Source organism: Lepidothrix coronata, unplaced genomic scaffold (assembly GCF_001604755.1).
Source record: "Lepidothrix coronata isolate B3197 unplaced genomic scaffold, Lepidothrix_coronata-1.0 Scaffold14, whole genome shotgun sequence".
Taxonomy (NCBI): Eukaryota; Metazoa; Chordata; class Aves; order Passeriformes; family Pipridae; genus Lepidothrix; species Lepidothrix coronata.
Window position 1 is genome coordinate 8,924,525 of NW_016690194.1, and position 23,598 is coordinate 8,948,122.

Here is a 23,598-nt window from a genome sequence, read left to right on the forward strand (position 1 = left end):
TGACTCCTTCCACTACTGGGAAAGTCATGAGAGGATTCAAGGCACATGGGCTCTCATGAGCTCTATTGGACACAGAGCTGAAAAACTTTGGAAAAGGCCATTACATTGTACCAAATCCAGTGCACTAGTGGGATGTTTTAACTAAACAAAAGAAAACCCCAAACCCTTCACTTTTTTTGGCCTAAAAGTTTCGATCTACAATTTATTGAGTTTTCACATTGGAAATGTAGCTGTTCATGCCACCAGTCTTCTTCACCCTTAACACAGCATCTCCTCTTACTTATCTTTGGAGCATTTTCTCTGAGACCATTAATTTATGTATTTTGCAGGAGGAAAGGCAGGAAATTGAATAACTTTTTCAATCAGCCATCCTAAAAATAGCCCTTCCAGAGGTAAAGTGTCAGAATTTCCAGTCAGAGGTAACAGAGATATTTTGAAATAATTGCAAGGACCAAGGGAAGCAGACAGAGATTTGGCTCAAAAAATAGTGAAACAAAAATCTGGTACTGCTCCAGTAAGTAAAAAAATTTTTCTTCCACAAGGGTTCTTCACGTTAATTGGTAAAAAAATCTGTTTTACTCTCCACATGCAGAAGACTGTGAAGTCTTCCTTCCACTCTAGTCATTGCCCAAATTTCAGGAAGGTACTTTTCCCCTTCCCAGCATCCTGTCATTCTTGGGCAAGAGCCCTAGACAGTGTTAAGTTCCTGTGCACGTAGCCAGTTGAGAAGGATGATCTAAGTCCTCCAGATTTGCAGAGGTGGTTAACTACTTCCTTCCTATGCTTTCACTTGCCAGCTGTAAAAATCCACTTTCTCATTGCCTCAATGGGCTTTTTACTGTTTGAACACTAGTTTGGAATTTGGTTTCTCTTGGTAGAAGGTCAGGTGTGTTCTTGTAATTAAAATTACTGCCTTTAAAGTAGCAGGAACCTGTGCCAAACAGAGTGAAAATGAAGATCAAGCTTTCAGTTTTCAATTGCTAGTGGATTTTTGTAGTCAGATTTTTACAGGTTAATTTTTATTATTTTTTTCCCCTTTCTTATGCGTAGTAGCTGCTGTTATATGTACCTCAGAAGAAAAAAAGAATTAAATGCTATGAAACCTACAATATTTAAGACCCAGTCTCTGAGAGTGACTGAAGGAAACACATATTTTGGAAATGCTACGTTTGACAATGGAGATTCTTAAATTTAACTTGCACACGTAGCGCTGGTGACTGTTGCTGTGCTGATGACAGTTTTGTGCTCTCCCTGTTGTGTGTGCAGCTTTTGCATCACCAAACAGCATTTCCATGCTGGTAAATTGTGACCATTACACTGGTTGTACCTTGACCAAAGTTTGGGTGCCTCTGATGTTTAGAATTAGTCTTGGGATTTATTTTTGGAACCACTACAGTAGTGATGAGAAGGGGTAGTGTAGTTTTTCCTCGAGACTGAAGGTATGCTTCAGGGGATAGTAATCTGAGGGAAACTTTCTTGATGCACAACTTTCACTTGCTCTGATTCTGCTCCATAGTGTAAAATAAAGGCCACAGGATGCTTATTAGGTATGGACAAGTTAGAAAGTTTGAAGATTCGAATTTATCTTACCTGTAAGATAAACTGTCTTTTTTTAACAATGACATCCAAATGACATGACAGTGGGAGAGGGAGTGTTTTATTCATACTTTCACTTTTAAAAAAGAACAGTTTTCATGTTCTTAGAGGCCTTATGGCAAAACTTCATCTTCCTTTCAGTACTTGAATGTCCTCTGTAGATTCCTGTCTAAAGGGAGTTCCCACAGTGGGGAGTTACCTCATTAATACCCTGTCGTGACAGATAATTTTGGCACTCTTCCTTCAAGTTTTCAATGTGGAAAATGTAGTGATCTTACCCTAAAATAACGCCTACTAAAGGGTATTTCTCAAGTAGTTCATTCATCTCTTGAGAATTTCTGGAGTGACAGGTCCAAGGAAATGAAGGATTGGTGTAATAGTGCAAGAACTGACCTGTGGGTTCCCAAGGCTTTCTCACAAGGAAGGCGAATACCTTCAGTGTCATAATGAGATAATTTCTGTCATATGCTCTTTCTGATGCTTCTCCTGCATTATTTGACGTGAGACAGTCTGGATTCAACAGTCTGACTCTTTTGTTTTGAGTTTTCTTTCACAGTAAGAAAGCTAATTTTAGTTAATACTACAGTTAACAAACAAGTTAAGCCAAAGTCTTGTACCTGTGACTAGCTTTGGTATCAAATCATGCACACCTATGGTATCATCTCACTCCAAAAAGAAGACATAACTCAGAAGACATAACTCAACTCTAGTTAGAAAGTTGGCACCAGTTTTTGCATGTTTTCTCAAATACCTCTTGGGCCACAGTTCACATTCACAGCTACTAATGTACAGCGGTCACTTAAAAGCAAAATTAGGTTACTAAAACGACCCTAAAAATGTTCATATGTTCAGAGATTGTCCCAGCTGTAGAATGAAGTGGTTACTTAGAATGGCTTGTTGTATAAATGATCACAACGCAGTCTTTACTCTCATGCTTTTCTTCCCTTCCAGTTTGCTCTGCTGTGCTTCACATCTCTAACAATAAAAATATAGTCATTCTCATTGCCTCTTCTCCTCATTTTGCTTCCAGTTTGCTCTGGGAGAGCACACAGTGCTCTCAGACATGGTGTCAAGTGCCTTAACAGCTCTTTATTACATACAACTCGTATCAGCTTGATGACATCTCACTTCGTATGTATTTACGTACAAAATTGTTTCAGTGTACAGAAGAGAACACTGCTTAGTTAACAGAAATATTTGAATGGATCAATATTTGTTTGCATTTGAAGGGCTTGGCCAAAATTCTTACAGTTGAACCATTAGGATGCCAGGAAACAGTCAGATCTGATCAGCAGTATTTCTGTGATTGCAGAAGCCTAGAGCTGTTATGCTTGGCTGCTGTATCATACTTCTTCCTTCTGTCTGTACTAATATGTCTTTTGGTATTGCATTGTAGCTGTTCTGTGGTCCTTAGAGGTGGCACTCAGTGTCATTTAGAGGAAATCCCAGCCTGCTGTCGTGTATTTGTGATCTGAAGTGGTGCACCCCTTGTGTGTGTAAGGAAAATCTCCCTTAGATGGCAAACAAAGCTGTTTGCAGTATGCAAGCACCAGGAATAACAACTTCATTTCAGAAAAGCTCTCTTTCCCTCTTTTTAATACAATATGTACAAATGCTCTGCTAATTATCCTGCTAATTTCTGACGAATGCAGCTTCATCCCAGGGATTTGTGAGGATGGTGTGTGCTCTAACACTGTGGGGAGTTATTTCTGCATCTGCCCTCGGGGTTATGTCGCATCCATGGATGGATCCTGTGCTCTTGGTAGGTACTCCAGTTGTCTGGCACTTCTCCCCCACCCTCATTCAGTGCTAACTTACTTGTATCTCTGATCCAGCTGCTTAAATCTCATAGCATCCTCCTCTGATGGTAATTTCCAATACAACCACCTTCACTTCAACAGCAGATCCCTTTGTGTTGGCTTATTGTAGCCTGAGATCTGGGTCATCTTCTTAGGAAAAAAAAGCAGTTGATATCTCTTTGCTGTCTAGGCAAACGTAGGAAATGTTAATTATATTTGTTTCTCAAACCTACATCTGATTAAACCAAAAGTTAGGCTCACTTAGGTTCTAAAGGAGCAAACATTTATCCTTGGTACTTCAAGTCCAGTCTCACTTAAACTCTCTAATTTAACCTTTAGAGACCAATATAAGGCACATATATAACCTCAAAAGGCCTTAAGTAGCATATGCTGATGTGCCACTAATTTGGTGGAAACACGTAAGAAACCAAATGTTGAACTTCAATAGACTGCAGCTTTTAGAGGACAATTTATTTAAAAGCTATCCCTATATTATTAAAAATACAATACTTATAGCCACATGTGGCAATTTCTTTTATAGAGCTGGATGCATCAAGTATGTGATATAAAGCCTTATGATGAATTAACTAAAAAATACTGCCTATCATGTGTAAAAAATTAACAATGGCTAATAATAATGTCTTTTCGAGATCTCATGTGGTTCTTCTTATTTCAGATATCTCAAAGCACTTTGTACTCATGTTGGGGAAGGGAATTCTGAAGCGATTTTTGAATTGCAGATAAATGATGTAAGCCAGTAGTGGCACAAGACCTAGAAGTGACTTCAAATGAATAATTTTTTAAACAATGTAGCCAGCTTCTGTTATCCATAATAGGGTTTTTATATATATCTATGTAGTTTTTATTTATATTTCTTGTATCTTTCATATCATCCATATTTCCTGTTAGATTGAGCAGACTTCAAGATTGCTTACTGGATTAATGCAAGACTAGTGTCTCTGCAACACTGTGATCCTGCAGTAAATCCAGTGAGGAATGCATGGGTGCTGATCACCTCAGATAATTATTGGGTGTGTTTTGGGTGCTTTTTGGTTTTACTTTGTTTTTTTTTTAATACAACTTGTAAAACAATATAGTACTCAAATCTAGTGCATAAGGGAAAGTAATTTTGAGAGTTCCATGTTACTATTTTTAGTTTTCTTTTAAATTAAGTACCAGATGAGAGGACAAGTACATGTTTCTCCAGCACTGTGAGTGGCCGCTGTGCACAGGAGCTGCCTGGAAGGTTCACCAGAAGGCAGTGCTGCTGTGAGTCTGGACGGTGCTGGGCCACTGGGTCAGCTTCAGAGATATGTCCTGTTAGAGGATCTGGTGAGTGGCTTTTTTGGTTGGTTTATTTTGGTTGGTTTATTTTCTCCTTCTTGCTGTCCATTCTAGTTTGGATGGAGGTCACAGGAATATTGTGAACTGCTTTAAAATGTAGGCTAAATGGAAAAAGAAAGGCAGGAATTACATTATTATTCATTCCTCTGTTTTTAATACTGATGTTACCATCTGTGAACCATTTTTTTCAGGTTCATGATTGTTTGGCACTTTTTTTTGATGTCCTTTTGTTGACTTTGGAAATAATTCTTTGGAAATGGGAAAGATTTTTTGGTCAAGCTCAAAGAGGAAACAACCATGAGGGTCCATATTTAATTTTGATTTAAAGGAACAGCTGCTCTCTTGTTCCCATTACATTTTGGGTGACATTTTGCATCACTAGTGAAAGGTGTTTTCTGTATCAATGTCATTTTTTTTCTTCCTTCTCTGGTAACCAGGCCCTGTTGTCAAGTTTTGGAGACTTGGCGGGAAGCCAGATCGAAACTTGAACAATAGGACACCAGAATACCTGATGGATTTGGACTACTTTGATTCCTGGATACTTGTGATAAAGCAACTAAAGTCTTCCTGCGCTGAAGAACAGGCTCATACGCCTCTGGACATCCTCTCCCTTGTGCAAAGCATAGGCAGCAAGAGAAAGAGAGGTGTTACAGAAGGAAGACAGAACAAAGCCTATCTATTTGTTTCTGGTTCAGGAGAGAACTATAACATCTTAAAAAAGTATTTTAAATGCTTTCCTTGTCCAGGAAAGAGAAAATTCATGGGTCAAGTACAGAGGGTAATGATGATTGGGGTGACATCAGACTGGTGACCTGTCACTAGTTGGATTCCTTGGGACTCCATCTTGGGCCCTGTGCTCTTCAACATCTTCATTAATGACTTGGACACAGGACTGGAAGGGACAGTGAGCAAGTTTGCAAGTAACACAAAACTTAGAGGAGCTGTTGCCTCCCTTGAAGGCAGGGAAGCCCTGCAGAGAGACCTTGACAAATCAGAGGGCTGGGCAATCACCAACCATATGAAGTTCAACAAGGGGAAGTGCTGGATTCTGCACCTGGGATGGGGCAACTCCAGATATATGGACAGACTGGGGAATGACATGCAAGAAAGCAGTGTTGGGAGGGACCTGGGGGTCCTGGTCAATGGCCAGTTGGACATGAGTCAGCAGTGCCCTGGCACCCAGGAGGGCCAATTGTGTCCTGGGGGCATCAGGCAAAGCATCGTTGGCCAGGCCAGGGAGGGGATTGTCCCACTCTGATCTGACCTGGGGCAGCCTCACCTGGAATATTGGGGTAATTTGGGGTGAGAGAATATAAGAAAGATACTAAGCCATTAGATAGCGTCCAAAGGAGGGCAATGAAGATGGTGAAGGGCCTTGAGGGGAAGCTGTGTGAGGAGCGGCTGAGGGCACTTGGTCTGTGAAGAGGAAACTGAGGGGAGACCTCATTGCCATTACAGCTTCCTCATGAGGGGAAGAGGAGGGGCAGGCACTGATGTCTGCTCTCTGGGGACCAGGGACAGGGCCTGAGGGAATGGCCTGAAGTTGTGTCAGGGGAGGTTTAGGTTGGATATTAGAAAACAGTTCTTCCCCCAGAGGGTGGTCAGGCACTGAACAGGCTCCCCAGGGCAGTGGTCACAGCACCAAGCCTGACAGAGCTCAAGGAGCGTTTGGATGATATTTGGGGGCACAAGGTGTGACTCTTGGAGATGGTTCTGTGCAAGCCCAGGAGCTGGACTCAGTGATCCTTGTGGGTTCCTTCCAACTCTGCATATTCTGTGATTTTGTGAACTAAAAAGTTTTTCAAGTAAGAAGAGTCTGCTGCCAAGGAAGGGCATTCTTTGCCAAGAGATTCTTTTCTCTGGCAGTATAGCTGCCAGTCTACTGCCAGGAGCATCCAGCACCTCTACTCCAGACTCAGACTTGGCTTTTTGTTAGCACTCCTCTTGACGGCTTGGAGGGCCTCAGGCTTTTCTTCCAAACTGTCCCAAAGGCAGTTTAGCCCATCCTGTTATAATATTTTTGAGGTATTTCTGCTTGTAGAACTGTAACACAAAACAAATGCATTATCAAATAATGTACTAACACAGATATGGCTGAAGCAAAAGGTACATCTTCCTCAGGAGCTGGTACTTAATTCTTCTGACCAAGACTAAAACCTCTTCAGTAAAACTGATGTTCAGTTTCATCAGTCAAATTCAAATATTGCAAAGCAAAAAAGTGCAAGTTCTTCTTACACCATGATGTTTCTCTGATCTCCTTTTCATTTATTCTGACCCTTTCTCATCTGTATTTTTCCTTATGCAGCACTCCTTTAGGTCTGCATTATTGAAGTAACCCTACAAAACAATAAGCATTTTCAAACCTTGTTTTCCAAACTGTTATGAGGGAGGAAATCATTCTGTGGAAAGCAAATTACCTAGTCCATAATTACAAGTCCATAATGGTAGGTGAGGTTTTAGGTGGAAACTTGAGTGCATAGAAATCCAGATAAAATCCAGAACCGTCCATAAAACATAAAATATTTTGTATGTATTGTACTGTGTTTTGAACATTGATTTCTTAATTGATGCAAACAAAAATACTTCTTTAAAAAAGAAGAATTTTATATTTAATTTGCTTTTTTTTAAATATAATTCATAAACAAACCTGTGCACTGGATTTATAATGTATACAGAAGGTAATTATTGGCAATGAATGCATGAACTGCGCATATAGTTTCAGAAGGTTTGAAGTTTAAAAATCTTGATAAAATTATGGAGCTTATGGGAACAATCACTTAATTTTCTTCTAACAACTTTTTCTGATTTTGTATTTTGCATAATGCTTCTCAAGTGTGAGATTCACAAGAGGAGAAGGAGGATACAACAGGCCTTTCATCAGTTTATATGTTCTTATTTGTTCATACAGGTCTCACATAAAGCTTCAAATGTCATTTAAGAGCTGAATGTCACACAATGAATTAAGATTTGGTGTGACAGAGAACAAGAAATAAATCCAAGTTCCAACTCCCTTTTCCAACAGAGCAGAGCACAGGACTACTTTATTGGGCATTTAAATTAACTGTGTGGAGTACCTGGCAAGGAAGGTCCACACAACTAGGTTTGGGTAGCTAAGGCTGGAAGCTCTAGGTTTGTGCATGATCAGAAAACAGAGTAAGCATCTTTCTCTCCACTGCGACTATATTAAAAAGTCTGATTTTTAGCTTAAATGTCTGAAGTTAGCCGGTGTGAAACCCCAGACACACGTTCATCCAAGTAACTCCCAGTAAAAAATGTGCAGCTTGTCCTTGTATGGGCTGAAAGAAAACATTGGAAAGGACATAAGTATTTGGCTTATAGCCACCTAATCTGTGTGGCTGCAGGAACAAGAACCATTTTTGACTTTTTTTTTTCTTCAGCAGTAGGATTTATTTTCTAAGCCCCTGTTATCGTTTACTTTGGCTCAACACCCAGTGTCCACCGAGACTCCACCCAACCCCCCTCAGAGGGAGAAGGCGGAGGGAAGGGGGGAAAAGAAAAAAAAACTTGCAAAACTGAGGCTGCTGAGAAAGGCGGTTTTATATTTACACAGAGAAGAAAAAGAGAACTTTAAGCACTATATACACAGGGAAAACTAAACAATAAAGACTGCCTCCCCATGAAAGGTGTTTTCCTCCTCCTAAAACAACCATCTATCCTGCGCAACTGTCTCAGAAGAGAAGAAGGAAGTTGTTTTCTTCTCGTCTCTTTATATCTGAGCTGACATAACATGGTATGGAATAACTTATTGGTAAAATATACATCAGGTAACCTATCCTAGTTCTGTTTCCCTCCCAGGAAGAGTTACAAACCCCCTACAGCCCCCAGAGTTCTCTCAGGCTTTTGTCTCATGACACCATATTCAGTTTGCCTGCCAACTTCATGGTTTCTTTTGGCAGCTGCTGATTCCATATTAGCAATTATGTTTGAGTTAAATTCAAATCACCTACAGTTGTAAAGTCATGAATATGAAAAAAAAAAAGAAAGCTTTTGGTTTTCCAGGAATATTACTGTTTATGGCTACTTTAGTACTCTCTTGAATTTTTTTATGTTTTTGAGAGCATCAGTGGCTGCCAAACAGATTTTTGCCCAATCAGAATAAAAGGGACTTAATTGCATCCTTTTTCTTCATTCAGCCATATGTCCAGAAAATTTGCACCTACAATTACTAAAAAATGCCTAGGTAATCATGTGTGATTGTACTGATACTTAGATTAATATTATGACAGCTCTTACAATATATGTTCCCCATTACTTTCTGTTGATGTTATTTTCAAAGAGCTTTATAAGAATTCATTATTTCTGTCTGTAATGTGAAGGCTGGCAATGGCTAGATTACTTTTTGAGGTTGGAGTGATTATATGCAGGAGAAACCTAAACAATTGGGGCCACAGAAAAATTCTTAGTTTTCACTTACCCATGTAATGTATTCCCTTACATTTTATGTGAATAAAGGGGAAAAGACTTGTTTACTGCGACAGTCTGGCTCATCACCTGTTCGTCATGGCCACAGAAGGAGTTTCAGCCCAAGCCATTCATTACAGAGAGCAATTTTCCCATCCCATGAAGCTGAATTGCTGAGCTTTGTATATTAACAACTATCACAAGTAACTGGGAAATTAATTACCATTTTCTCTGAAATAAGCTGGCTTTAAATGCTTCAGAAGTAGGAGCCTGACCATGGGAAGCTACTGCAGAGTTCAGTCATATGCCAAAATATGCTACAGTGCTATTCCTAACAGCAATTTCCGAAAATAGGTCAAAATGTAATATTTTTCAGAAGTAATATCACAGAATCTATTCCTATGTGACTTATTCTATCACTCCACTTATATTTTCCTAATAATAAAGACTGTATTTTCATTATTTCCTTACCTGCTAAATACAGAGTGGTTTTCTAAAATACAGTATAGCAGAGAATCCAAGAAGTATGAGCAAAAAGGACACTTCAGATTTGTGACTCAACACCCATGAAGCTTACTTTCATGCAGAGTACCTATTCCTGCCTTCAGTTTGATTAAGATCAAGATGGATATTGTTGTAGAATGGCTACACAGCCATAGGTCTCTGATGGTTCTTTCAGTATTCTTCACTGAAAGATTTAGGAGGGGTTGTTCTTTGAAGATTGTTAAAATACGTTTCAGAATTTATCAAATTATAATTATTATTATCTTTAAAAATTACCTTAACAAGGAGGCTCATATATTCTGTCAGTATTTGCAGAATAGAATAAGTTTAAATATAGTTTTGAATAATAGATATGAAAAATTAAAGGTCTTTTAATGTGTCTATTATATTTTCTTAATCTACCTGTTATATATATAGATGCAGGATGTACAGCTCCACAATTTTACAGGCACGTGATGTTTTTATTAAGTCCCCATTTTTTGGCTTAAGCTTTTGATAATTATTTAATGTAATATTTAGTAATATGCCTCTACTAAAAAATTAAATCTCACTGTATTCAAGTAGTTACAGCATTATATTGTAAATTATGCAATTGAACAGGAACAGATTTTAAATAACACAATGAGAGTGGCAGTGAAAGACTGCTAAAAATAAATCTGGGTATGCAAATACAATTAAAGGTGTCCCTCTACTAATGAGTAGCTATAGTTTCAGTTCCATAATCTGTCGTTCAGCATGAAAAAAACACACCTTTAATTAAAGAGAACCCCTAACATACAGATTTTTGAAAATGCATATTTGGATGTTTTATGTTTTTAAAAAATATTGTTCTTATCAGAATAAAAGCATTTTTTTATTGTTTATGTTATAAATATAACAAAGAACAGAGAATGGTATTTGGAAAGGAGGGTACATGCGAGTGGAATGCTCTAATTTGAAAGATTCAGTGGAACCTTCAGGCTGCTTTATCTCTTGGGTACTTTACTGGAAACTACTGAAGTTAAATAACTAAATTAATAAACAATCTTTTCTGACCAAGAAAGTCACAGCCAGTGAGGTTATGGTGAACCTCTTCTCCATTACTTTACAGATATTAATGAATGTAATGAGGATGCCAACATCTGCCTCTTTAGGTCTTGTACAAACACCAAAGGAGGTTTCTAGTGCATTTGTCCTACAGGTTTTGTGCTCTCTGATAATGGACGGAGATGTTTTGGTAAATTAATGGCCAGTCTTCGCGAGTGAAGATTTGGGAAAGGTCATTGACCCTTCGAGCCTGCGCAGTGGATTTTTTAGGTGAGACCCAGCGTGCACTGAACTGAGCCCACCCTTTAATCCTGAGGTTGATAAAGGAATATAATAACTTATTCTAAAAGATAATAGGAACTCTGTAGAGGTCCCTTCCAAATTATGGCCTTATGAGGCATGCAAAATGCTTTCAAAATAGTATGAAAAATACGAGCCTTACATTATTCCTTTCAGGGCTGGAGAGTCATCTTCCAATATTCTCTTTTTTCAGATACTCGTCAGAGCTTCTGTTTCACTAACTTTGAGAATGGGAAATGCTTAGTGCCAAAGGCTTTCAACACCACAAAAGCAAAGTGTTGCTGCAGTAAAATGTTGGGAGAAGGAGAGGGTGATCCTTGCGAGCTCTGTCCAAAGGAAGAAGAAGGTACAAATCAAGACTGAAAATTTTTAGGTAGTAGAAAATGAAGAGCACATTGGTGTTGTACCTTTTGATCATTAGAAAGAGAGATTTTTTTGGCATTCACTCTTAATGGCCTTTTCTGGAATAATTTTCAAGTCAACAAAATGAATAAAATTAAACAGAAGAAAACACAAGAAGGGAAACACTGAGTTTTTGGCTTTGCTCTGTAGAGAACTGAACAAGTAACCTCCATCTCTAGATCTAGTCTAGGCAAAAGAGGAGAGCAAAATGGGATAAAGCCAAGAATCCCTGAAATAACAGTTTTCAGTTCTTGGGTTTCTCCAGGTATGGAAAAGGGAAGGCACCAAGCACATACACACAGAAGCTGAACAAGCGATAGTGCTGCTTTACTGACCTAAAGACAGTGTTACTTTTGCATCTGGCCAAGACAGTGTCATGACAATGGTTTAAAGAGTTGACAATTTTCAAAAATGTGATATAGAAGATTTTTTGATGGTTTTAACCATCTGTCATGGTTCTCTCACTCTTCTTTTTTAAAAGAAAACATATCTCTACAGTTGCTTTTCAGGACCTGTGTCCTTATGGTCATGGAACTATTCCTGGAATTAATGATACCCATGAAGGTAGGTATTCTTTTTCCTGTTAATTAAAAAAAAATTAAATATTTATACTTAAAACTAGACTTGGATACTATAGTATGTGATAACTTACTCCTCAGAGCTGTTGGTGATGAGGCTGACCTGTAAAATGTGGACCATTTAGAATGATAGTTAAAAGAACACTTTTGAAATGACATGACTTGAGACAAAAAGAATAGGGTGCTCGAGTTTTTTTAAAATGCTTTTTTTAAGAGTTGAAATGCATCAGCTAAATGATTGATAATATCTTTCTGCTTTTTAGATGTCAATGAATGCCTTGAGAGCCCAGCAATTTGCTCCAATGGTCACTGTATCAATACTGATGGATCCTTCTGCTGTGAGTGCCCCATGGGATACAGCTTGGATTTTACTGGAGTACATTGCATCAGCTTGTACAATTTATAGGAACTGGAACACTTGAATTGAAAACACAACTTGAAATGTGTCCCAATTCTCTTCAGTTTCCATTTATTCATTATATACAGATACTGATGAATGTTCAATTGGCAACCTGTGTGGAAATGGTACGTGCACTAATGTGGTTGGCAGTTTTGAGTGCAGCTGTCATGAAGGATTTGAGGCAGGCCCAATGATGAATTGTGAAGGTAACCCGCCCTCTTTTTTTTTTTTCCTTTATTTTTTGTACGGTCCTCAGTATTCAAATTACTTTATTAACCAGGTCTTTGGTGCTGTAATAGCTAGGAGGAAAAAAAGTTTCTGAGCTTGAAATACGTCATTGAAAAAGAAGTTGTGAATTGATTTAAGCAGTATTTTTAGTTTATCACAAGATTTCCCCAAACTGTGTGATGTGGAATGTTCCATATTCAGTTGTTTGTTGGAAAAAGAGTTAGAGAAGTAACAGTTGAACCCCCAGAATATCCTCATAGATGGATATAAAAATAGCTAACCATGGCAAAAATGCCTGAATTTGCAGAGCATTTTGTCATGCAGAGCAGAACAGTTATGAACTGACCCACTTGTCACAGCTGTAGGAACAAGTGAGTTATTTTTCCTGTAAGAGTTGGGGAAAAAATATGACATTTCTTATCACATGGAAATATATTAAAAATTATCATATTAAAAAAATCTGAAATAGGCCTGTTCCAGCTTGTCATTCTAAGCTTAAGTAGTTCTATAGATATTATGCTATTATTCTCAAACAGAGCACTGTTCAGTTTTCTCTAGTCACTCAAAACCAAACGTCTGTAAGTTTCTGGTTTGAATTATTACATTTCTGATAATTTTAGCTGACAAGGGAAGCATAAGTACAACAAACCCTTCATGATGGTTGTTTTTAAACTTAGTAGAGAATGATTATTTTGTTTCTTTCTGTTCAGATATAAATGAGTGTGCTCAGAACACCCTGCTGTGTGCTTTTTGTTGTGTCAACACCTATGGTTTCTACAAGTGCACCTGCCCAGTCGGGTACAAACTAAGAGAAGACAGAAAGATGTGCAAAGGTAATGGCTGATGTATAAACTCCTCGCTACCTTCCATCACCCTGTACTGGCCAAAGCATAATCCAAATATTTCTGTACATCTTGCATTCATCCTCTGAGTGGAATGTAGCAAACAGCTCAGCAGATGATGATTTACTATTTCAGAACTCACATAAAGAGCAGTATTAAGTATTTTTGTCAAGTGTAACCCTTGAGGGGAACCATACAGACAAGGAGGTCACAATGGTGAAATTCATCTTTAGCATGCCAAGATGACACAACTCACAAAATTAAGACACCTGCAAATAAGCATAGCTCTTAGATTTTTTTCTTCAGTGCTTGTTAGTTAGGGAAGCCTATAAGTCCTTTTTTCTTTAGAAAATTCTAGTCTTCAGTAACTGAAGCTAGTGGAAGGAAGTTCAAACACAAGTATGTTTTTTTTTTTTTTGCCAGATCTAGATGAGTGTGCTGAAGGTCTCCATGACTGTGAATCAAGAGGTATGATCTGCAAAAATTTGATTGGTACCTTCCTGTGCATTTGCCCTCCTGGAATGACCTGGAGACCTGATGGAGAAGGATGCACAGGTAAAGCTTAGAAAGGGAGGAAGACATCTACTGAAATATATACAAGCAAACAAATAAAAAATTCTCTGTATATGTGTATAGAAAACTAGAAAATAACAATTCATAAAGAAGATTTAAGGTAGCTAATGATGCTAAACATTTTAAACTTTCTTTTTTGTTTCAAGGTTTGAGCCTCATCTGGAAGTAGTTCTAAATGACTAATCAGGATTCTAGAAGAAACACTCTATTGTTGTATAACAAAATCCAAAAATTTTTCAAACACTTATTACATTTAAGAAATTAAATAGCTAAACAAATGAGACCTCATTTGATGGGTAGAAAGCAAAATTATCATAAATAAAAAGTTATGTTTACTTTAGCATTAATATAAATAATATGTCACTTCTTTAAAGAATTAACACTGTAAGACTCTGAAACTACCTATAAATGCCATGAAGAGCAAAAGATGTGGAAACTGCCAGAGTTCAGAATAATTCCCCATCCTGTAAGTAAGCAAACAGCTTTCCTCCATCATTTGCTCAATTAGCTGAGGAGGAAAGATAACTACATTTTTAGCAAATTGTACTTCTGGTATATTAAAAAGACCATTCCAAAGTTCTCTTCCAAAGAAACAGTAAGCATCCATCTTAGTGAATGCTTTAAATGAAAATATTTTAAAACAGTGTTCCTTCAGCAGGAGATGTCTCCTCCCCTTTACAGAGCTTTCTGATTTTTTTTTCCTTAGGTAATATGATCTGTATTAACAAGAATTTTGTCTTTTTTGACATGTAATTCTGCCTTTAACTCACCTGAGTTTTTTCTGAGGTTTCATTTTAAACATCTATAAAGGTGTGTAATTGCTTGCAGTATCCATGCCATTAGCTATGGAAAAAATACACTAAAATTGTAAACTGTTTTGGGGAAATATGTGGAATATTGGGGAAATATGACATTGAAGGAAAGATCAAAAGTACTCAGAGACTAGTAGTGATTACAAAGTGAGAATTCATTATGCAAATCATGAAGGTATTTCAGTTTTATTTAAATATTACTTGTCAGGGAAGTGTTATGACTAGATGTTGCTTTGCTGAAAGTGTTTCCTGCTTCTTGTTGTAAGTTGCAGAGCACATAGAAGGATTAAATTATTAAATTCAGATCTATGATTAGATATTTATTATTAAATATTATTATGTTATGAAAGTCATATTATGATTGTTATTGTTATGGGGTTTTTGTTGTCATTATTATTATTATTACTATTATTATTATTATTATTACTATTATTATTAACTCTTTTCTGGGATGCAGTACAGAAGGAATGGAATAGGATAATTGTACTAAAAAAGTCCTTTCCAGACTTTACCAGTTGTTGGTTTTCCACTTCTTGTAGATATTTTTCAAATATTACAGAGAATAATTGACACATTTTAGGAGTCTGATGTATTTTCCAGTAACAGTTGTTTTATTATAATTATTATGTTTTTATGAAGATGAAAACGAGTGCCAGACCAAGCCAGGGTCATTGTGTGAATGTTGTTGGGAGCTACAGATGTGAATGTAATGAAGGGTTCCTATCAAGTCTATCAGGCATTGAGTATCTTGGTGCCTCTTTTGTACCCATTTCATCTTAAAGTGTAAAGGATGCAGACAGTGAATTAGAACCTAACAGCTCTCATATCTACAGAAATGAAATAATCATCCTTATTAAACAATGATATAATATGAAATAATTATATGAATGAGAAGCATCCTGAGAATATCATCTGAGCTTAGCAATCGGGGGCTTCACACTGAGGTGTCTTAATTTCATAGGACATGAATCTTGACAAAAGATACAGGTGTTTTTAAAGAAGAAGGAGAATTTGATTACCTTGAGATAAATAAAAAACTGGGATACAGAGTAAAATTCAGTGTTTGCATATTCAGAATGCAACCTTAAGTGCCATAATACTGCAACTAGGCACCTGAATTTTCTGTACCTTTAATTCAGACAGTGATTATGCATATAAAATACTATGATTTCATGAAAAATTGCAAGACATATTAAAAATTTTTATGCAGGTCTGCAGATTAAATGCTACTGAAGAGTTTTATGTTAATCAGCCTGTATTTCCTTTTCAATACATTCAGACTTGCACTATAAAATTCATCATTCCCGTTTTGGAAGTCAAACAGAACTGCAAAACCTTACTTTTCCATGACAAACATTCAAGTGTAAATACAATACTGAAATGGTATGAGTATTTATTAATATTTTTACATTAAAAATGCCTGAATATTACCTTATGTAAGTACTATAAAACCAGCTCCCTGTAAATTGTCATCAGTAGTGTTCTGATTTCATGGCAAAGCAATAACACAGGAATTGCATAGAATTTCCCAAGGATTGAGAACAGATGGGAAGAGAATGCTGCAGTCTGTTAACCCCAGCAAGTCATTAACACCAGGGAAATACCCTGTTTGGAGGTCATTGTTGCTTCCTTATATTTAATATGTAATTTTCTTATTATTTCCTGTAAAGTGTGATTTGGGAAGGTTTGTTCATTGCTACTTTTTCTTCAGGATTTCCTGGGTTAGAAATTACAAGGAAAAATTGGCAGAAAAATTGGCAGTCTGGCAGAAACATAGTATTTCTTCAGAATTAAAGCACAAACATGAAATAGATTACAGTGTTTTAAATGCACTGCGCAAACTCTTATGTTCTTTGGACATTAAAATTTATTCCACATCTCAAACTGAGGACAAAGCATTTATGTGTTCCTCAGGTCATAATGTCCCTAAAGATCTGCAATATACCTGTGTAGGAGAACAGAAATCTGCTCACAAAGAGAAGGTCAGCCAAGTGTTGATACATTTACATATTCCAGGTGTTCAGAAGGATTTTAACTCCTAGTTCTAAGAGAAAAAAAAGAAAATCTTTCATTTAAAAATTTAAGCATTTTCAGACCATAATTGATAATGTCTCCATTTTAATTAACAAATAAGACAGGTAACATAGCCTATTTACAAGATATGATTTCCACAAGATTTGGAGTTTCCATTAGCACTGGAAACTGGGATCTCTGCTCTCCTCAGCTGCCTGTTTGAAGGAAACCTGTAGCAGCTCCATGACTTTCAAACTTTGCTTCCCTTTCATTATTGACAAGTATTGACAAGGCTTAAAAAATAAAATAGAATTAGACAAGGACAGATCAACAGTAGGACCATAATTTTTTTTCCCCCCACAACAAAGACTAGGACAACCACAGAAAAAGGACTGACTTGCACATACACTTTTTAGTGACGAGGATTTTATTATTTAAACCACATCAGGGTAATTAGAGATGATCAGATGTTATTTTGTCCAGTAAAACAAACAAACAGAACAGACTTCTAACCCCACTCCAAGTAAAAGCATGGGCAGCCTAAGCGGAAGCTCAGTTTGGCCCACAGCCTGTTTTACTGTTGAGCCAGTCTTACTATCACCAGATATGCCCCAAGGCTCAACTTCCCTAGAAGTAAAACTCTTATCCAGCTCATGCAGGTACTGAACATTAGGAATGTCTTGAATATATTTGGAATTGCAGCATACAAAAAAAAAAATCTGAAAGGTTAAATCAAGACAGTCTTCATGATAGCCAGTAATCTTGTAGTGCTTGCATGTGTTGACGGAGAGCCACAGTAATACATCAGGTGCATAATTTTCTATTCTTCTCTGTTTTAATCTCTTTCCTTCTTCCTCACAGATAATCACCAAAGGTTTTGCTTTGCTGAAGTTCTACAAACAATGTGTCAGATGGCTTAAGTTCTACAAACAATGTGTCAGATGGCTTCAGGCAGCCAGAATCTTGTCACTAAATCTGAGTGCTGCTGTGATGGAGGCCAGGGCTGGGGAAACCAGTGTATGCAATGCAATGCCCACTGCCCAGAACCAGTACAAGAAACTCTGTCCCCACGGACCAGGCTGTACCACAGATGGAAGAGGTACTGGCAGGGCAAAGAGGCAAAAAAGGGGAAAAGAATATGCTCGCATATTTAAGAGAATGCAGGATTCTCTTTGAAGTTCCTTTGAAGAATTTCCTGTTGAGTTTGATATTTCAAATACTGCTCAGCGACCAGATATTAAAACCACATTTCAACAGTAGCTGCAACCAGAACAGCTGTGCAGAATGTTCAGGATTGGAATCTCTAAAGCAGGAGATACCACAGTAACTAAAAGCTAGAAATTATCCCAAAGCTTTTGTGTGCTGAAAAGTTGCATACATGGCAAAAGCAACAACTGTTGTTCTAACAACACTCTCACAATGCTTTGCAGGTACTGTTTCCTCAGAGGAAGCAGAAGCTAATGTACATTTTTTAGTTGTGAAAATTTTATGACCACATGAGCAGTCATAACAAAATTCACTTCTGTGGGGTCTGTATTTTGAGTTAGTAAAACTGGGACCTGAGTACACAAAGAAATAGCAGGAAGGTTTTGATACAAAGAAGAGTAATGAAAGTTTGAAGGATGTTTGGCTTTGGATCCGGATCCATTTTTAAAGAGGGAGAAGGGGTAAAGCTCCTATCAGAAGCACCGTGATAAGGAACTCTGCAAAAATGGAAGAGGAAAAATGTTGAATTTAAAATTGAGAGGTGACATGTTTATTATTTTCTGTACAGATATTGATGAATGTAAGGTCATGGGAAATCCGTGCAGAAATGGACAGTGTATTAACACAATGGGCTCCTTCCAATGCTTCTGCAAAGCTGGTCGCACCACTGACATCAGTGGCACATCTTGTGATGGTAAGATTCAGTGTCTTAGTTACCAGAGATTTATTTGGTTTTTACATAGTGATGTATCAACCTCTGTAAACCTTTGTAGCAAACCATTTTTTTCTCTTTTTCTGTTTTATCTCGTTTCTGTCCTTCTTTTCCTAACATGCACTTCTGGTTTTGCGTTTGATTTGGGGAAATAGAGAAATGAGCTCTACTGGCAATATTCCTGCAGTAGAATGATCACTGAAGTTGTACAGATCAGTTGTATAACCACATTAACTGACAATTTTAGAATTGCACAGCCTTCATATTTTATGCTTAATCTGTCAAAAGTAAGAATAAAACGCCATCACCAGTCTCCCTCTCAACCGTACTGATTCAGCACTGCCCTACCCTGCTCTTGCATCCTCAACATTCAAGCTGCACTTATTTCCAAGTCCTAATTATATAGACAACCACAATCTTTAACTTCTGGTCTAGAGTAAAGTCTGCAATCCCACACCACCTGGCAGTCACAGAGTTTTGTCTTCCCCCATCTAAACTACTAACTTCACAATTTGTGTCATTGTTTTACATTTTTATATTGTAAAATGAAGGGCACAGTGTTGCTGAATGCTTTATTTTCATGGCATTGTTTCAAATATACAGATAAGAGACTGAAAACTGATAGTTAAGAATCAAGATCCAGCTTGAAATGCCTGTCATCATATTTATCAATTGGTGGCCAAGGCCCAGATAAGATAAATTAAAAAACAAACAAACAAACAAAACAAAACCAAACAAAACCCCAAACAAACAAAAACCAAACCAAACCAAACAAAAACCAACCATTCAAACAAAAAAACCCCAACTACAGTATTTTTAAGGCCAAACCCACTACGGAGATACCTCAGCTCTAGGTCTCTCAATCTTGATCATGAAGAATAAACACCAGACACTTCTGTCAACAGCAGCCCCACCTCTGGAAAGTGCAGTGTGTTTCTCAATGGGTCTCTGATCTCTGCAGAAAAGCACTTTTCTGAATCATTCATTGAATTCCTGGACATGCACAGTATTTTAGGCTTTTTCATTTCAGTATGCCTAAAACTCAATGAAATCCTTACAATGTGTACTATTTTTACACTGATCAAGCACAGAGCGATGGTCTTAAATTGCTGCTCTTGAATTAGAGTTGAGCTTTATTAGGATGGCTTCTAATATAGACCATCTATTAATATCAATCCATGGAAAATACCAAGTATACCAGACATGCTAGTAACTAAATGGATTGAAATTTCTTTGCTTGCTTATCATATGATGCCAAGAAATGCTATTTCCAAGCATCCCACAGAATAACAGATCCATTCAGTCTCACAACAGCTGTTTTTTTGGCTAAACAGTAGCTGTCCTGGAATTCAGTTTTAAAGCCAAGGTGAAAGTAGAAGACGACTGTTCGAAAATAAACTTTATTGTTGTAAGTAACTTTTCACCTGCTGAGAACACAAATGTAAATTTTATAAACTTCAAAATACAAAAGTTTGTGGAATATGGATCAAACCACAAATGAGTCTTTTTTCCTTCTGGATCCACGCAACACTTGAACAGAACGTAATTAAATGGGCTGAACTGGCTCCTGTGTTTGTGTTTGACATCCTGTCTACTCCTGTACGTCCTCCAGCTTCTTTCAGTGAAAGGAAAACTCAGCTACCCTTCATCAGGACACATGTTTCTAAGGAAAAGTACAGTCCAGAGGAAATACCCAAGAAAAACAAAACACAGTAACCAAATCTCAAACTGAGCACCAGCAAAGCAAATGATTGAAAAGCTCCTGTTCCCCTAAAGTTACATTAAACACCCATGAAAACATTGCTGCTGGCAAGACAAAACAAAACAGTAAAAGACAACATGAAAAGGGCATCAATTATGTATAGAACTTGGTATGCTTAATAAAAACAAACAGAAAAACCCAACAAACCTATCCTTTGTGGAAAGCAGTATTTTTTTTTAATGTTTCTAAAGTTTCCAGATGAACTCAAGATAGAAAATTGGGTCATATCTATTTATCCACAACATGCAAAAATGTTAGTCACAGTGCCCGATCTACTTTCTTTGTTGTTCAGACAGTACTTTCCAAAATTAACGTAATAGAAATTTCTTCCATAAAAAGAAACCACTCTTAAATCTCACAGTCTTTTTATTCTCTTCAGAGTAACAATATCAGTTAATACTATATAATTGGTTTTGTGAAATAACCTTGTTCCTTGTTATGAAAGCTTCTTAGTTTTGCTTTTGTTTAGTGTTGCTACCTAATTAACCACTCTTATTTGCTTAATTTTCACTTTCAGCCATTTATTTTTTTTAATTGCCTCTCAATTTCCTAGTGTCACAAATTCTCCATAACATTTAGAAGGCTCATCTGTAAAAGTAGAACATCTATCACCAGTCCCCATAAATAGAGAAACTCTGTCATGTGCTGCTGCAGTAACATATCAAAGAACTATGCATTCAGATGTAGAATGCAGTCTACCTCAAACAAGCTGCTTATGAGAGCAACAAAGAACAAATTATTCTAAAGTGATCAAGACAAAACCAAGATTTGTTTAAAAAGCAAGAGGAAGCAGAATCCAGAGTATGGTCCGCACAAACTCTCAAAATCAAAAGTTTTCAATGATGCAAGTAATATTAAGAATTCCATAACAGAATGGTTTATCATGAAAATAAACAAACAAAAGAAAAAAAACAAACTGGAGGACAAGCAATACAAACTTCAAAAACCCATTAAACAATGTGACCTGACCAGCCCCAGTTTTACTGCTGCCATCAAGAAAATCTTAAGCCTTAGGTAGAACCTTGTCAGTCCTTCAAGCTCCATATTTCACAGGGCAATCTCAAATCTCTGTACATATGTTGTAGCAAAGGCAGTGAATGCACATGATATTTTTTCCTGCTCTTGCTTAGATTTCGGAGGTATTATGCCTAAGGACTGAAGGAACAAGCTGGTTTATGTATTTGATTTGTCTTTATCAGTAACAATTACTTATCCAGACAACACAGGGATAAATAATGTCTCAAAGTAGATTACAAAGAGTAATTTTAATTCTGAAGCGTATTTTTAAAGTAATTACAAAGGATTAATTTTAAAGTATTTCCCATTAAAGGGGAGAGAAAATATTACTAGTATTCACAGTGAAACCTAGGAAACAGGATTTGATCTGAATTCCAAATCTGTCACTAAGTCATTTCCTGGCATAAAAGGTGCCACAGAATATGGTTAATTACTATCAGAACATGGACAGAACTACAAACTCAGAATCTTCGGCTGCTGGAGCTGCACGCGGTCTCCTGGGAGGCCAATCAGCTCAGTAGGGGACGGAACCCAGCCCGTCGACGAGGGATTTAAACGGCTGCTGGGAGCGCCAGCGACCGGGAGCGGGCAAGGAGGGACACAGTGCTGCGGTTTGCACGGCAGTCTGTGCAGGCAGGGCAAGCAGGACGGGCACAGCCACCTCCCAGCTCTCTCAGGTGAGCTTTTTATTTTTTTCTTTTTTTCTCCTTAACTCAACTTAAGCAGTGGTTTCCAGAAAATCGAAAACCGTTGCTGCTGCTGTTATCACAAGGTGTGTGTTCACACAAAGAGAACCCCTCAAGAAGGACACCAAGAAGGATGCAGCTGTTCAAGTCTCTGGCTGCACAGTGTGTTTGAGCCTGGCTTTAGTACCAGAACACAGTGTAATTGGCGTCTGTGTACAATGTGAGCAGGTGAATGATTTGCTGCCCCTGGTGGCAGAGCTCAAGGAAGACGTAGAGAGGCTAAGAAGCATTAGGGACAGTGAAAGGGAAATAGACTGGTGGAGTCACACCCCTTCCCCCCCAAAAGAAGTCCAGCAGGAGATGGTGAAGCCCTGCCCCTCCTGCCATCAGGCAGATGGAGCAAACCAAATAGATGGGGGGGAATGGAGACAGGTCCCTGACCAGAGAGGTAAAAGAATCCTCTCCCGACCCCCCATCACCTCCCACAGTGCCCTTAAAGAACAGGTATGAGGCCCTGGACCCAGAGAGTCAGGTAGAGGACAGTCAAGAGGAAGATCTGTTTGGAGGGTCTCCTGGTTGCACCCCATTTACCAGATGGATTACAACCACAGCTATAAAGAAAAAAAGAAGGGTAGTTGCAGTTGGTGACTCCCTTCTGAGAGGACCTGAAGGCCTTATATGCTGACTGGACCCATCCCATAGGGAAGTCTGCTGCCTTCCCGGGGCCTGGGTGAGGGATATTAGTAGGAGACTCCCTGAGCTAATCCAGCCCTCAAGTTATTATCCACTGTTGGTGGTCCAGGCTGGCAGAGAGGACATTAATGACAGAGGTGCCAGGGTAATTGAAAAGAACTTCAAGGCGCTGGGTCCATTAGTTAATGGGACAGGAGCACAGGTGGTGTTCACCTCAGTTCCTGCAGTAGTAGAGATGAAATAGGAGAGGAGTAGGAAACTCATTAATAGGTGGCTAAAGGATTGGTGCCACTGGTGGAATTTTGGTTTTTTTGACCATGGGCCAAATTCCATCATACCTAGTCTCTTCAAATCAGATGGGCTTCATCTATCTAGCAAGGGCAAAAGGACTCTAGCCCGTAAGTTGTCAGGGCTGATCAGGAGGGCTCTAAACTAGGTTTGAAGGGGGAAGGGATTGAAACCAGGCTCTCCAGAGAGTTGCCTAAGGGTGGAAACCAGAGTTAGAAGTGAAATCAGCAGCCCAGCTGAAGTGCATGTACACCAATGCACGCAGTGTGGGTGACAAACGAGCTGGAAACCATCGTGCAGCAGGAAAGCTGTGCTGTAGTTGCCATCACGGAAATGTGGTGGGATGACTCGCATGACTGGAGTGCTGCCATGGGTGGCTACAAGCTCTTCAGAAG

At 38.1% G+C, this 23,598-nt stretch overlaps 1 pseudogene; it reads left to right on the forward strand.

Annotated features, from left to right (window-relative positions):
• The window catches only part of LOC108493069, a 28,484-nt pseudogene extending 6,806 nt beyond the window's left edge, over nucleotides 1-21,678 (forward strand).
• The last annotated feature ends 1,920 nt before the right edge of the window (nucleotides 21,679-23,598 follow it).